The 14,557-nt window shown below is 46.1% G+C and overlaps 1 non-coding gene and 1 pseudogene across 1 annotated transcript; both read right to left on the bottom strand.

Moving 5' to 3' along the window:
* Positions 1 to 2,700: 2,700 nt before the first annotated feature.
* On the bottom strand, positions 2,701 to 2,772 carry Trnat-ugu. The gene has a single exon. It is a non-coding gene; the product is annotated as a tRNA-Thr (tRNA).
* An 8,677-nt stretch (positions 2,773 to 11,449) lies between these two features.
* LOC121837916 lies at positions 11,450 to 12,301 on the bottom strand (annotated as a pseudogene).
* Between the last annotated feature and the right edge of the window lie 2,256 nt (positions 12,302 to 14,557).

Below are 14,557 nucleotides of genomic sequence, written 5' to 3' on the forward strand. Positions count from 1 at the left end.
GCTAAAGCATTAAATGCTCCATGAAGCGAAGCCGGCGTGTCCTGTAGCCGTTGTCTGTAGCAGCCAAAAACGGCACCTAAATTCCCATTGACTGAGTGAAACGGCACCTGAAATCCCATTGGCCAAAAGAACAGTAACGCAGATGATTCGTCACCGTAGCCGGCGGGGCGCTCAAGGTCAATGCGGACGCGGCTTAGAAATAAAACACTAGGAAAAGCACAACAACGCAGATGCATCGTCATGGAACCCGTGGAGCCGGCGGGGTTCGCCGCGCCTGCGCAGTGGGGGAACATGATGTCACCGCCGGAGCTCAGTGTCAAAAAGCAAGACGTGGCGCGCTGCTTTAAAGAATGCAATTCTTGTAGGAACGCTTTCGCATTCCTACACATAAGCAGCCTGAAGTGTCTCTGCCGTATGCTTGTTCCCTCGCTTCAAGACTAACATGTATTTTTTTTATTTGTAAAATGTGCCACACGGCATAATGGGGGGGGGGGGTGGATCCAAGTTGAAATTGAGAGCCACGGCGGACATCTGCGATTGCACGAAACGTAGCGATCAGCGAGAAGATTAATTAAAAGTGACCAATAAAATGTTTAATTGTTGAAAATAAACATACGGTTTAAATTAGAAACTTGCATAGGGTCATCGAAACCCCCGAAATCAATCAACTTCAAGACGGCCTCATGCACGTGGAAAGTGCAGGAAAGCGCTAAAGTTACCACTCGCTCAATAGGCACATGGAGCGCGACGTAAAACTGTGAACGATAAGAACATCATCATCTTCGCGCTTCGCTGGCCTTGCGCCTGCTGCACATGTGACAACTTTTGCACACATCCGCGCTTTTTGAGTGCTTCAAGCTGTCATGAAATCGAATAATTTAGAAGCTTTGAATGACGCTCAGCAAGTTTCTAATCAGAAGCATATATCTATTTTCAGAAAGAAAAAATCTTTTTAGTCAATATTAAATCATACTTACGCTGATTGCAATTGTTTTCAAATCTTTGGCGTCCACCGTGGCTAGCAGCCGGTTCCCGAAACGAACTTTTTTTTTTTTTTTTTTTTTTTTTTTTTTTATTAATTATCTTAGTTTTAAGAATCCTAAAAATTATTCGCAGATATTATTTCTGCTACTTTCTATTGTTACCAAAGTTTCTCTTAACCTCTTTAATATCTTGATGCAAAATATGATTAAGCACATCAGAGGAAATCTGCAAAGGCAAAGTACCATCAAAAGTGGGCAAGCATTTGTGGGATGAAAAGTCTGGATTAAAAATCGCCGCGATGTGAAATCAATGGACAAGATTTACCTGTCAGCGGAAAGGAAAACATGATGGATGTTGAGTTCCTCGCAGTTTGTGAAAACGATGCATAATAAGAATCGCATTATCTGCAGGAGCAGAAGCTTGGTTTCTATGGTATTTTTACAAAAAATTAGTCCGCAATCGATTTGACAGGCGCGAAAAAAGGACGTTTACAAAGCTCTGTCATGCGAAACTAGACCGCAGCTCTTGAGAAGGAGGGGGGAGGGTATGAAGGCGAGAGTGTGCCCTCCTCCGTACGCTCCCTCTCTCATCCTCCGCCTCTCCTCCTTTTCCCCCTTCCCATCCTTCCATTCTCGTCCTCCTTTCCTCCTCCTCTCCTCCTCCCGTTAAATTTCCCCGCTATATTTTCTTCTAAATTTATGGGAGAAACTGAATTTGTTCATGGGTGACGTGACACGAAGTAATGTGACGTCATTTTCCCCGCTAGATTTAGCGGAAACAATGACGTCCCGTGACTTCGACACCAATCTAATTTCCCGCTAAATTTAGCGGGGCGGTTATGCCAACGACGACGCCGCTCAACGCGGAAACATGTGCCTAAAACCTGCGCTCTAAAATATCAATTCAATATAGTGCTCTTTGTGGGCCCCCCATACATCGGCCCTTTTCATGCCTCTGAGTAGCTTTTTTGCAACCGCGTATATGTATTTTCGAGCGCAGAATTTAAATCCCAGTGCAGCCTTCAAGAAGTAAATACGACACAAAAGATATATCGCAAATTCCCAGATTTTTGTGTGGCAGACGTGAAACATTCCAGCATCACAAATGTTTAGCGATACGCTGTGCTTCCAAACGTCAGGCGCCTACGTACACGGCGCTCTTTATCAGATAGTTTAGCGCGTGCCATGTGTACACCCGATTGTTGTTCCTAGAATGAAGCGAAACTATCGCTAATAGGGCTGATAAGCCTAGCGATCTTCCAGAGCCTTCCATACTGTCGAGCTCCTCTCTCCCAGTGCGCACTAAGGGTCGAGCTCCTCCTCACCTGCGAAGGTTGTCACATGTTTTCCCCGTTAACCAATTAGCGCAGAGCACATCACTCCCCCTCTCCCACCTGTCAATAATTGAGTGTCCCGGCCGCGCTTTTTCCACGCTTCACGAACTGACAAACATCTTGCCAAAGAGCGCACGTTAATGCGTGAACGCGTCTTTTTCCCGTGGAACGAGCAAAACCAAAAAATGTAAACAACGAAAAGTTTTATTTTCTTCCGAAGCAGGTCTATATCACTTTTTTGACTGATATTAAAAAGATAAACAGCTTTTCTATTCCCACCCTTAATCTCCAAAAAGGAAAATTGTGATACAGGAAAATTCTGCCTTCAAAGTGGAACGTGATTAATTTATAACTTGTCATTTTTTCTCGTCCCCAAAAGTAGAAGCCGCCAGTGAGGATCGAACTCACGACCCCTGGTTTACAAGACCAGTGCTCTGCCACTGAGCTATAGCGGCTCGGTGGTATTCCGCCTTTAACAGCAATAAAGACATCTCTTTTAAAGCGTTTTAGTTCACAGGTGGGCAGCTTCTTTTTATGTTGTATCCCCCTGGACAGCATTCACAACAAAGATTACGGTCTTGTGGTTTTTATTTTTGTGAACGATTTGTCGTGGAACCTGCTTGCTTCAACTGCCCTTTCTCCCTGATAGAATTGGCCACATTTGTCTTTTAAGATATAAACATACTCTGCAAGAATGACTAATGGAACATGTATTAGCTTGCCATAACGTTGGGCAATCTGCCGGATTGCCCAACGCTGCGTCAACAAGGATGGCAGCGTCTAGGCATCTTGCGGTTCACTGCAGCAGGTGCTCTTGCACGCCGTCAATCCACAACACTAAGATCCTAGCCAAATATAAAAGGAAAGTGTCGAGGGAATTACGCAAGGCTTTTGAGATTAAAAGTAGGGGTGGGGGGGGGGGGGGGGGGAGGGGAGGGGGAACTTCTTCAGCCCCTTCCACGTATGAATATGAGTTTTTGAAACGGGAGCTGGGCAAGGATGAGTGACGATTAGTATGCCTGTCGGTTATATATGTGTGTACTTTTCAAATGAACTTTAGCTGAGAATGCGCACCGTCTTGTTCTCTTTCTGTCTGTCCGTGTATTTTTCGGCGCTTTTCCACCGTAGATATGTACCAACTAACCCGTCTAAATACCTTGTTTCAGAAATTTCCTTTCGAAGTCTTCACCGCTGAAAAGTAATAATCAATACTATGCTGTGAAATTTAGAGGTATATACAGTGAGTTTTGTATATTGTTCCAATTTCTTTTTTTTTCTTTTTTTTTTTTTAGGAGGGAGTTGGCGTTAAGGTTGTTTCAGCTCTGGGGCTAACTGGGTGGCTCCGATGGCTACTAGAGCTAAGTCGAAATCAATTATTTTTAGCTAATGAACCAAAGTAAAATTAAATATTTTTTTTGCAATCTACTCTATTAAAGGCACATTTAGTTTGATAAGGGACACCAGACATCACTGCAGTCGAGCCCTGCCATAAACGTTTAATAACGAAATTCGTATTGGGCGTTCAGGAAGCGCAAATTGGTGATAGAATATAATAGTTCACTCTCAATAGTATTATTTCTTTCAGATCTGATATTACAAGACAATGGTGCATGGTGACAGATATGACTATACTTCATCTCATCCTACCATGCACTAAAGGGAAAAGCTACGGACCGTTTGATCCAATCCCGAGCCACTTAGAAATTGCGTAGTATTGCACTTGGATGCACGTGTCTCGGTCAAGACCAAGGTAGAAAAAAGTGAAGCTTACTTTTGATGAACACTTCAAACAAGCATTTTGTGAAGTTGTAGTGTTTCAAGTTCGTTTTTTTTTTTTAGAAAGGAAAATGTATTAGATCTTATGTTAATGTCTTGTTTCAGCCAGCTGCAAAGACCAGTTTTCGTTGCAGGACAAACTCGATGCACTATTGATTGTTCTACAATAGACTGTCTTCGGTAATGCTTTCAATAGTTTTTACCATCCATATTGACATGCAGGTTTATCCAACGATAGTATCCATTGCACTATCGATAGTTTTGGAAAAGTAGCCGCTGGACGCTCCGATATAGGACGTCATCTGGTAAAAGCGTGTTTACAAGTAGACGCAAACTACATCATAATTGTCGTTGCATGTGCGTTACTTGTTCACACCCAGCATCTGAACGATCTGGTCAATTCAGAGCCGTATATGATGCGACACTTCGGCAGACTTTTGAGAGGTCGACGGTGTTGCAAACATGGCTAGGGCTCTCACACCCGGTAAATGGTATATTTCCTTATCAATCTTGAATTGTTGACTCATTAAAAACCGCGACCGCTTATCGATAAGATGAAACGTCATATTGTGTTACTGTGAGGTCCCCTTGTTCTATAAGCACGCAAGCTGCATTCGGATCGGCAAAACTTTCTCAACATTAATTACTTTGATCCGGGGTCATAATATTCAATCAGTTTCGTTAACTTTTGATGGTCCCAAGATACATTGGCAACCCGACGCCCGGTTTTGTCTTAATATTACTTGCTTAGCGTATCAGCCTGAAAATATATCAAGTTTTATAAACGAAAAGGAAGAATGGCGTCAAGCTAAGAGTTCAGAGGAGATTCTCACATTTTACCACTTTCGCAGAGCGAACGCTGGAGAGGAGGCCGCCTCCTCTCCAACCTTCGCTCTACTAAAGTGGAAAAATGTGAAAAGAACTTCAGCTGAACTCTTGACCTTTCACCTACTATAGACCTCTCCAGCGATCTTCTCGAACGAAGCGATTTACAGTGCGCGTCCCTGGTTTTGGGAGTGTACGTCGGTGTTGCCCGACTGTGCTGGGCAGGGGCATATCCAGGGGGGAAAGGGGGATGCTGATGGGGCTTCAGCCCCGCCCTCCCTCCCTTTCCAGTCGATCCTATATTATATACATGCATCTTGAACCCCCTCCCCCTCTCCGCACCTTAAGTCATGAACATCCCAGCCACCTCAGTCCCCGCCCCCTTCCCCCGAAACAAATTACTCGCTACACCACTGGTGCTGGGCTCTGAGTTTTCTCGTGATTGGGTTGTGGCAGCCTGCGTAGGCGCGATTGCGAACGCTGGTGGCGGATGTATTGCCACATTTTTTTTTTTTTTTGTGTTCTATGGCCAATAGAATTTAAAAGGGTTTTTAAGAAAGCACTCTTCCGTTTTTAGAAACAAAAAATAAAAGATGTTTACAGTTCTCTGCGAGGCCAAATTAGAGTGCAGCACTTCGAGAAGGAGAGGGGAGGGCATGGAGGGGGGTGTATGCCCCTCCTCCCCCTCCGTACTCTCCCAACTCCTCTCCTGCTGCAACCTTATTCAGCAGAAATATTTGCAAAATTTCCCACAAAATTTAGCGGAAATTTTCTCCCGGAATTTAGTGGGAAAACTGAAATGGTGTTGAGATCACATGACGCAAATTTCCCCGCTAAATTTAGTGGGGAACTTTTTTCGCTACTTTTAGCGGAAACATGTCTCTGCTAAATTCCAGGTAACGTCAAACGTGACGTTACGTGTGACGTCACGAGTGTAAAAGTTTCCAGCTAAATTTGGCAGGAAATTTTTCCACTAAATTTAGCGGAAAAGTTTTCCCGGTTTGAGTGGCGTCACGTAAGACGTCAATATGGGAAACGTCCCGTAATGCAACGCGCGGTTGCGCCGACGGCTGTCGTGTACCGAGTTGAGTTAAGAGGACCAGAGACAGGAGCCGCAAGAGAACACCAGCTACGCCGGTAGCCTTTATCGAACAACCGCCAAACCTCTAGCTCCACACGCCCGCATCACAACTTTACACGTGCATCAGTCCCGCGCTACCCGAGTCACGCTCATCTGCCAGTCAACACAGCCACCCAACGCTTGTTATAACGCAAGATGCGCTCCCACTTATATGGCACCTCCCCCTTTTAAGCATTAATGCCCATAAGGAGTTGGAGGACGCGAAACTCGGCCACTCCGAGTTACGGTTCCTGAAAGGTCGTTGTCCTGTTGACCGGCCGCTTCCATCTCGGAGCTCGCGGGCTGAAGATGGTGCCGTGTGCGTCGTACTGTCCCTTGGTCCGTTTCCACGAGGTAAGACCTACACTGTCCTGCTTAGCCTTGTATCATTCCCTGCGAAGCCGCACCCGCGTGGATCCAGACCGGTGAGAGTAAGGGTAGCACCTTGCAGTCTCTCGTCCGATGACGTCTGTTATAGTCAGACGCCTCTCTCGTCTTACGAATAATGTACCGTTGTCCATACCTCTTTGAATGGCGCTCATAAGGTTTCCGTGTGTTTGGCGCTTTCGGAAGTGTTGAACGGAGCTTCCGTCCCATCAGAAGCTCTGCAGGGGGAAAACCTTCAGGCCCTGGGGTTGTCCGGTGTGCCAGAAGAGCTTGCGCCACATCTGATGATTTCGTCAGCAGGTTCTTTGCAGTTTGTACCCCTCCTTCAGCCTCCCCGTTGCTCTGGGTGTAATACGGGTTAGAAGTCATCAGTTGGGCTCCCCAATGGTTCGCGAATCGCCGAAACTCGCTCGATCCAAACTGGGGGCCGTTGTCTGAGCGTATAACTTCCGGACATCCATGTTTTGGGAAAACTTGACTGAAGACTTTTTTCAAGTCTTCCGTTGTCGTTCGTGGAAGTTCCTCAAGCTCGAAGAACTTCGAGTAGTAGTCGACAATGACTACATATTTCTTCCCTCTCAGCTGCAAAAGGTCCGTTCCGATCTCTTGCCATGGGCGATCGGGTAGTGGAATATGGAGTAGGTAGTCCGTAGGAGCTCGTCGATATTAGCGCACCCAGAATATTTGTCTGGGGGGGAGGGGGGGTTGTGAAATTTTGACAACAACCGATCTGAGGAGAGAGTGCCGGGGGGGGGGGGGGAGGGAGGGAAAGGGGTTATTTTTTTGTACGCGTTATTGGGAGATTTTATTTCTACTACGCGAATTCCTTTCCCATCGACACGATCGCATTCCTTAGTGTGTACATTTATTTATCAAAAACTGTCGGTTTATATTCATAGAGTGCAGTAAAATTTGAATTCCTCCACCATCGCACCCGCGTATAATCAGCCGCTTCACTAAAAGGGTTAAGTGTTTTAAATTTCATTTTATGTGCTTAAACAATTTATCTTCAAATTTTCAAAAACCACTGTGGTGGGAAGAACTCTGACATTCTGTCGTAGGTTTTTCTTGGGGCGTGCGCCACCTGAAAGCACTACAAAGTCTATGTTTCAATAAACGAATAATTGTATTCATTAACACGTCGACGGAGAAGTAACACAATGCTGGGCATGACCCAATGCTGAGTCAAGAGACGGTCGTCGGTACAAGCCTCAAACGATCGCGCGTCTCGGGTGTGCACCTGGCGACTGGCACAGATGTGGCGTCGCCGGGCGCTCCCCAGCTCAGTACTGGATATGTGGATTGTTTCAAGATGCTGGTATAAGGTGACTTGACGTGATGAGTAGTCAGGGGAATTCTTGCGATATGAGGTTACTGGGTGCAATCGCCGTCCTTTTTCCCGTAGATTGTTGTGTCAGACGTTTTGTAGTTTTGCTCGGAAAAAGCTGGCACCGATACGGGCTGGCTTTTCTGGGGTCTCACGATGGGGTTCATACACAAATCTTGAATAGCGGATCTGCACCCAGAAAGTCAGCCAGACGATTGGCGTCAGCAGGTGGACGCTGGATCAATTTATATGGAATCCTCCTGAAAACCCTTTTGAAAACAAATCTGAAATTTCGTGTGTAACGCATATCTCAGCTTTTCTTATACACCATTCCAGACTACCCGCGCTACACAAAAATGAGAAAGCGTTAAAGTAACCTAGAGTGTAGAGGATTTTTCCCTAAGAGTTGGGGATAGAACGCGATTCAGAAACGATCCAACAGTTATCTACTGGAACCGCTTCGTCTTTTGGGGGTGTTTATTTCTTCAAATACGAAACATGTCCGAACATAGAATTAATAATGATTTTATATTTCCTACAGTATATAAAGAGATTCGAGGAAAATAAATATACGAATGCACACATCGCGGTGACACCGGCGGTTTGTGCATTTTGCTCAAACGGCGTGTTGAAGGGACGCAAATTTCTGACACCTAGATTGGGGCCTGAGTTGAGCCCGTTTTACCACATAAGTAATTACGAAAATAATGTAATTTGTCAATGCACGATAAGAAAATCCGGAACTGACTCCTTCGTACTAACTCTGTCACGCCGTGTACGTCATCGTCAATGCAACGGGAGGGGTTAGAACATTAACCCCCCCCCCCCCCCTGGCCGTGCCACTGTGGGAAACTGTACACACCGCGACACCGCTAGCGTGAATACGATCATTGGCGGTTTTTGCAATTTGCTCGGACAGTGTATCCAGGGACGCAATGTCGTGGCACCTAGGTTGGTGCATCAGATTAGCACTTTTCACCACATAGGTAATTTTGCCAATAGTGCGTCCTCTGTCAAACGACAGTTGCAGAACCTGGCAGTTCTGCAACTGTCGTTTCATTTCGTCGCACCGTTCTGACAATTCAGCATTTTCTCTTTTAAGTTCGTCTAGAACCTCCTTAATCTTTTTTTTTCATGTCCTCAAATTCATGGTTCATGAAGTCCATACTCTCTCTGGCTTCTTTAATATCAGTCTGCAGTTGCCGAATGTCATCTCTAACGTCTCTCTTCAGTGACACCCTAAAGGCCTTGCATTCCTGCTGAGGCTCCTTCCTCAGGTCTTTCGGTAGTTTTGAAATTTCCATCGACATGTTAAATCACTTGTCAACAAAATAAAATAACAATGGACTGTCTGAACCGAAACAATAGTAGCTGTCGCAGCAGCGACGGTAACACCCAATTGATGTAAGCAACAAAGAAATAAAGGCACACCTTTAACGATGAGCAGTTTTCAGTGTCGCAGCCCTGTTCCGTCGCTGCTGCCAAGTCACTAGGGGAAAAGATGCAGTCTTCTTTTGTAGGGAAGAGCAGCTGACGTCTGGTGGCGATGCCCAATGGCAAGTGCAGGTTGGTTTGAAGAGCGCAGTTACGGAGGCCACGGGCTCGTCACTTGTCAGGAGGAGATGCCAACTGATAGCGGCACGCTGGAGTAGGAATCGGCTATCTGTAAAGATGAGCAGTTTTCAGCGTCGCAGCCCTGTTCCGTCGCTGCTGCCAACTCACTAGGGGAAAGGATGCAGTCTTCTCTTGTAGGGAAGAGCAGCTGACGTCCGGTGGCGGTGCCCAATGGCAAGTGCAGGTTGGTTTGAAGAGCGCAGTTACGGAGGCCACGGGCTCGTCACTTGTCAGGAGGAGATGCCTACTGATAGCGGCACGCTGGAGTAGGAATCGGCTATCTGTAAAGATGAGCAGTTTTCAGCGTCGCAGCCCTGTTCCGTCGCTGCTGCCAACTCACTAGGGGAAAGGATGCAGTCTTCTCTTGTAGGGAAGAGCAGCTGACGTCCGGTGGCGGTGCCCAATGGCAAGTGCAGGTTGGTTTGAAGAGCGCAGTTACGGAGGCCACGGGCTCGTCACTTGTCAGGAGGAGATGCCTACTGATAGCGGCACGCTGGAGTAGGAATCGGCTATCTGTAAAGATGAGCAGTTTTCAGCGTCGCAGCCCTGTTCCGTCGCTGCTGCCAACTCACTAGGGGAAAAGATGCAGTCTTCTTTTGTAGGGAAGAGAAGCTGAAGTCCGGTGGCGGCGTTCAATGGCAGGTTGGTTTGAAGGGCGCAGTTACGGAGGCCACGGGCTTGTCGCTTGTCAAGGGAAGAAGCCACCGGATAGCGGCACGCTGGACTAGCATTCGGCTATCTGTAACGATGAGCAGTTCTCAGCGTCTCAGCCCTGTGCCGTCGCTGCTGCCAACTTCCGTTGGACTTCAGACACTATTACAACAAGCGTTGGACTTCAGACACTACTACACCTTGAAGCCCAACCGCCATGGCTTTGCTGCCAGTTCGTCTAGAATCTCATCCTCAGATATGAAAACTTCGCGTTGAACATTTAGCAGTGCTAGTCCGTTTAATCTTAACACACCAGTCGTATTACGGAGGTATAGTTTTCAAGCGTCTAAGAGTTGAAAAAGGCCTCTCGCTTGTCGATGTCGTAACGGGAAGAATATTCATAATTTGAAGCAGCTTTTGGATTACGGGAAACATGAGAGACGGGCATGTTTCAAGTGCCTTTAGTGGACCCGTGGGACATTTTCCCAGCCTTTGGAGCCTCTTATACCATAGGTGTAGCTCTCCGACAACAGAGAAGATTCCGTTCGCAACATCGGTATGGTAGCGCTCACACAAGAGGCGTACCACGCCCTCGTCATTAGGATTCGGTAGTGTACTTGACGACTAAGGAAGAAACACTTGAAAGTGAGCAAGAATGCTCTTGTGCTTCACAAATCGTTCGTCCATTTGCTCTGTGAAAGATTCCATGGATGGAATAAATATGCGACGACGGAAATACTCTTCTGGATTCGCAGATTCCACATTCGAGGAGTCGTTTGTCGATCAACGACCCTCGGCACTTCTATGTTAAGCCAAGTTTGAAGAAATGTGGTCAAAGAGCATTTTAAATTCTGCGTGAGCTTTGCACCATATACTTCGTAAATTTCCCGAAACATCCTCAGCCAAGTCGACACCAGATGAAAGATCAAGGTTTACTGTTTGCAAATACTTACTCACAAATAGGCTGAAACTAAAAACCTTCTCTGCCACAAAAAGAGAGACCAAACTTCGCCCCTCTGGAGTGTGCTCAGTAAGAGTTGAGCATTTGAGGATGAGTTCCTGTCGTTCCATTTAGTAGCGATATTTTGAAGAGTTACCAAGACAGGTTCTAGAAGTTTTACAAAAATGTTGAGAACGTCATGTCTCTGAACCTATCAGGTTGGACAAAACGACTTTAAGCGCGTTACGCGACGCTTGAGCACCAGCTTCTCAATCTGGTCGCCGAGAGTAGCTTGGCGTTTTGGAGTGTGAAAGAACTCGCAGACCTTAGCTATTGTTCCAAATGCAGTCTCTAATGTGAGGTACAGAACATGCGCTCGGCAGGCTCAAGTTAAGGCTGTCTGATCCACAGTGAGCGTAAATAGCATTAGGAAACTGTTGTCAGACGAGTGCCTCAACACCATTGTAAGCCCCACTCATTGAGGCCGCACCGTCATACGCTTGAGCTCTCAAGTACTCCGTTGCAACACCAATGTCGTTCAAACTTCTCACGATCGAGCTGGCCAGATTTTTCTCTGTCATTTCAGTCACAGGAACAAACTGCAGGAACTCTTCTTTTATAGGGATCCGCTCCATGTCCAAATAGCGCGCACAGAGCGAGAGCTGTTCTACACCCGCGATGTCCGTTGTCTCATGAGACGGGACTGCAAAGCACTTTGCGGCATTCAGCTTTGAGACAAGCTTTTTCAAAACAATGCTATTGCATGCCGATATAATCTCACTTTGGGTCCTCCAGCTGGTGTCGGTCGCATTAGCGCTGCTATTCTCTAAATGCTTTTCGAGAGGCTCATCGCCGTGTGACGCATGCAACCTTAGAAGCGCCTCGAAATTCGCATCGTTTTCTCCCGGCTAATTAGATCGATCCATTTTCCCGGCGTTTCTATGGCCACGCAGAGCAACTCCTTGTCTTCCGCACCAGACTACCGTTGTGATGACAGGAGTAAGGCATTTCCTGTTTTTAGCTGTTTGTTTCTTTAACCCGGAATCAATGTCCTGGACAGTGGGATTCTTTCCCCCCTCTGATATCTCCAGAAACTGGCCGACATCAAGGACGCTGTTCTTATGGAATGTTTTAGTTTCATGGTCCTTAAAATCCTCAACTGCATATTTTTAAATTCGTCGAATTTCGACAGCACAAGTTCGCCAGCGATGCAGCCACTTATACTGAAACTTGAGGTTCCTTTTTCCCGTTGGCTTGAAAGGGAAGGTGGGGCTCGGCGTCCAGGCATGTGTCAGCAGCTCTTTTTTCTTGACGCCCGTAACCTGCACAAAATAGAAGTGACATTTATAAGTAAGGCTCAACCTTGTAACGATACCTCCGTGCTTAAATCAGCTACTCTGATTAGCCATCACCGTTGCAGGTAGAGAAAAACAGCTAGGTTTACAAGGGGCCCAAAGCGAACGAACAAGAACCACTGCTTGCGCACGTGTCAAGCGAGCGTCACCACGAAGGATGTTCCGTCTGTAAAACTTTGTTGTTGAACGTTGCACCAGTGGAACGAAGTTACCTGTCGTGCAAATAAGGCCCGACCTGTGTGCAAGCCGTCCGAACAACAGCAGCAACGCATAGGGACCAGTCACAGTACAACGGGAGGAAAAGAGGTGGCCGAACACGTGGCCTGGAACCTAGCCTAAATCCAATATTACGTGCGATTTACGAAAATTACGAAAACAACATTTACGACTACAACCACTTCCACCCGAAATGTACTCGTGAGATTAATTGATTACTTTACATGAAATATAATTGAATGTCGATCCAAAAGAAGACATTAGTTTTCATTTTCTCTTTGTGTAACGTGATTATTACCACTGGTCGTTTTATTTAGTGTGCCAAGTTTGACAAACGTATAAGAATGAATCTCAGCACTAGTCTGAGTAAATACACGTAGATCAAAGAAATAGTAGGTTCCGGCGATCCAATTAAGTAAAATATGTAAACCATATTCGTTTAAATAGTCTCAAGGAAGAGCCATAAAACGATTACGGTTTTGCTCTTCTTGTTAGTCAACTCGCGAAGGAATGATTAAATCCATAAAAGTCGAAAAAAAAAGATGCTCGTTGCTACTGAACACATTGCAACTTCTCTTTTCGTCGTGCGGTCACGTTTTCTTAAAAACTTGAAACATAGAAACTCTTACATAACTTGAACAAGAAAGAAAAACCAAGCAAAAAAGACATTCAGAAAGCGAGGTCATTTCTAAAAATCGCTATACGTTAGGATAAATCAATTAAATGCTGCACACAATTTTGGACCTTACGTATGTGAAAAGCAGAATGAAAAAGATTCGAGAAAAAAAAATCTAGTCACATTTACGGACTTTCCAACGTAGATCTCACAGGTCATTTGGGTGAGTCGCAGCAGGAACTGGGAGATGATGGGAAGAGACGGATCGCACAGAAGAATCCGGTGAGGATGATGGCGTCTGTTAAATAATCGACTCTCGGTGATGGGAGTCATACATTCCGTTGGTGATGCGTCCGTTGGGTGCAAACCTCGATTTTTTTTAGGGAAGTACTAGGTAGGCACAAAATTGGGCTGGCGCTTCAATGAGGCGGCTTTGGTGATATAGCTCATCGCGGAATTTTGAAATTGGCGCACCGATCAAATTAGTTGTTAAACTTACACCGTGGCATGGGTGCGCGATGAGCAGTACTAATAGAGTAGATGATCTAAGATGAAAATCGGCTGTTTGTTTTGTAGCTCGAAACCCGGATGTCGCTGCCAATGTAAGGGGGGTGGCGCACCGAATTGTATCGCTCCTGTGGAGCGCACAAAAAGACGGCCTGGCGGAAATGAGGAAATAAATGGAAAGAAGAAGGACGAGATAGAAAAAAAAGAGCAGGAAAATGCACAACGAGGGGGAGAGAGAAAGAAAGAGAAACATAAAGAGAACACGAAAAAATAACTTCACGCCTCCTCCCCCTCTGGGGGCGGCCAACCAATCATTTCAAAACACCCAACAGAGTCACAGCCTACAGGGCGACCCCTGTCCAGTGGTCGACAGGGTCTACAAGCTTATTAAAACGGATTAGAATTGCAAAGAAGAAGAAAGGAGTCCGCCCGAAACGTGGGTATACCCTGTCCACGTCTTTTTTTCGAGTAGCACAACCATTTATTTGCAATTCGTGGCAAAGGGAGAGTAAAAAACATAGTGTTCTTTTTTTTCGGTTTGTGCCAAGGCGCAGCTGTATCGTCGGAACGATCGGCCCAGGCGGGAAGTGCCAAGGAAAATGTCGCCCTCCGGGGCGCCTCGAGCCTAATTGAAGAGCAAGGGACACACTTGTTCCTATGGGAGGCTGCCGGATATGGTATCGAGTCGTAAACCGTGCACAACATATCGGCTCTGCGTTCATTGTATGAGCGGGCGGGGTTCGTAGGAGTGCCATGCATCTTCACGGCGCTTTCTTGTGATGTCCCTCGAGGAGAGTATGGGGTCTTTTGTGTTTTGTTTTTGTTGTCCGTTTAATAGAGCGTGTTGTTGGTCTGCTCGTATGCTTTTATGACTGACCGTCTATCAGAAGGAAAACAGCGTGGGAA

The sequence above is a fragment of the Ixodes scapularis genome, unplaced genomic scaffold (genome assembly GCF_016920785.2).
Source record: "Ixodes scapularis isolate PalLabHiFi unplaced genomic scaffold, ASM1692078v2 PGA_scaffold0__279_contigs__length_252992795, whole genome shotgun sequence".
NCBI lineage: Eukaryota > Metazoa > Arthropoda > Arachnida > Ixodida > Ixodidae > Ixodes > Ixodes scapularis.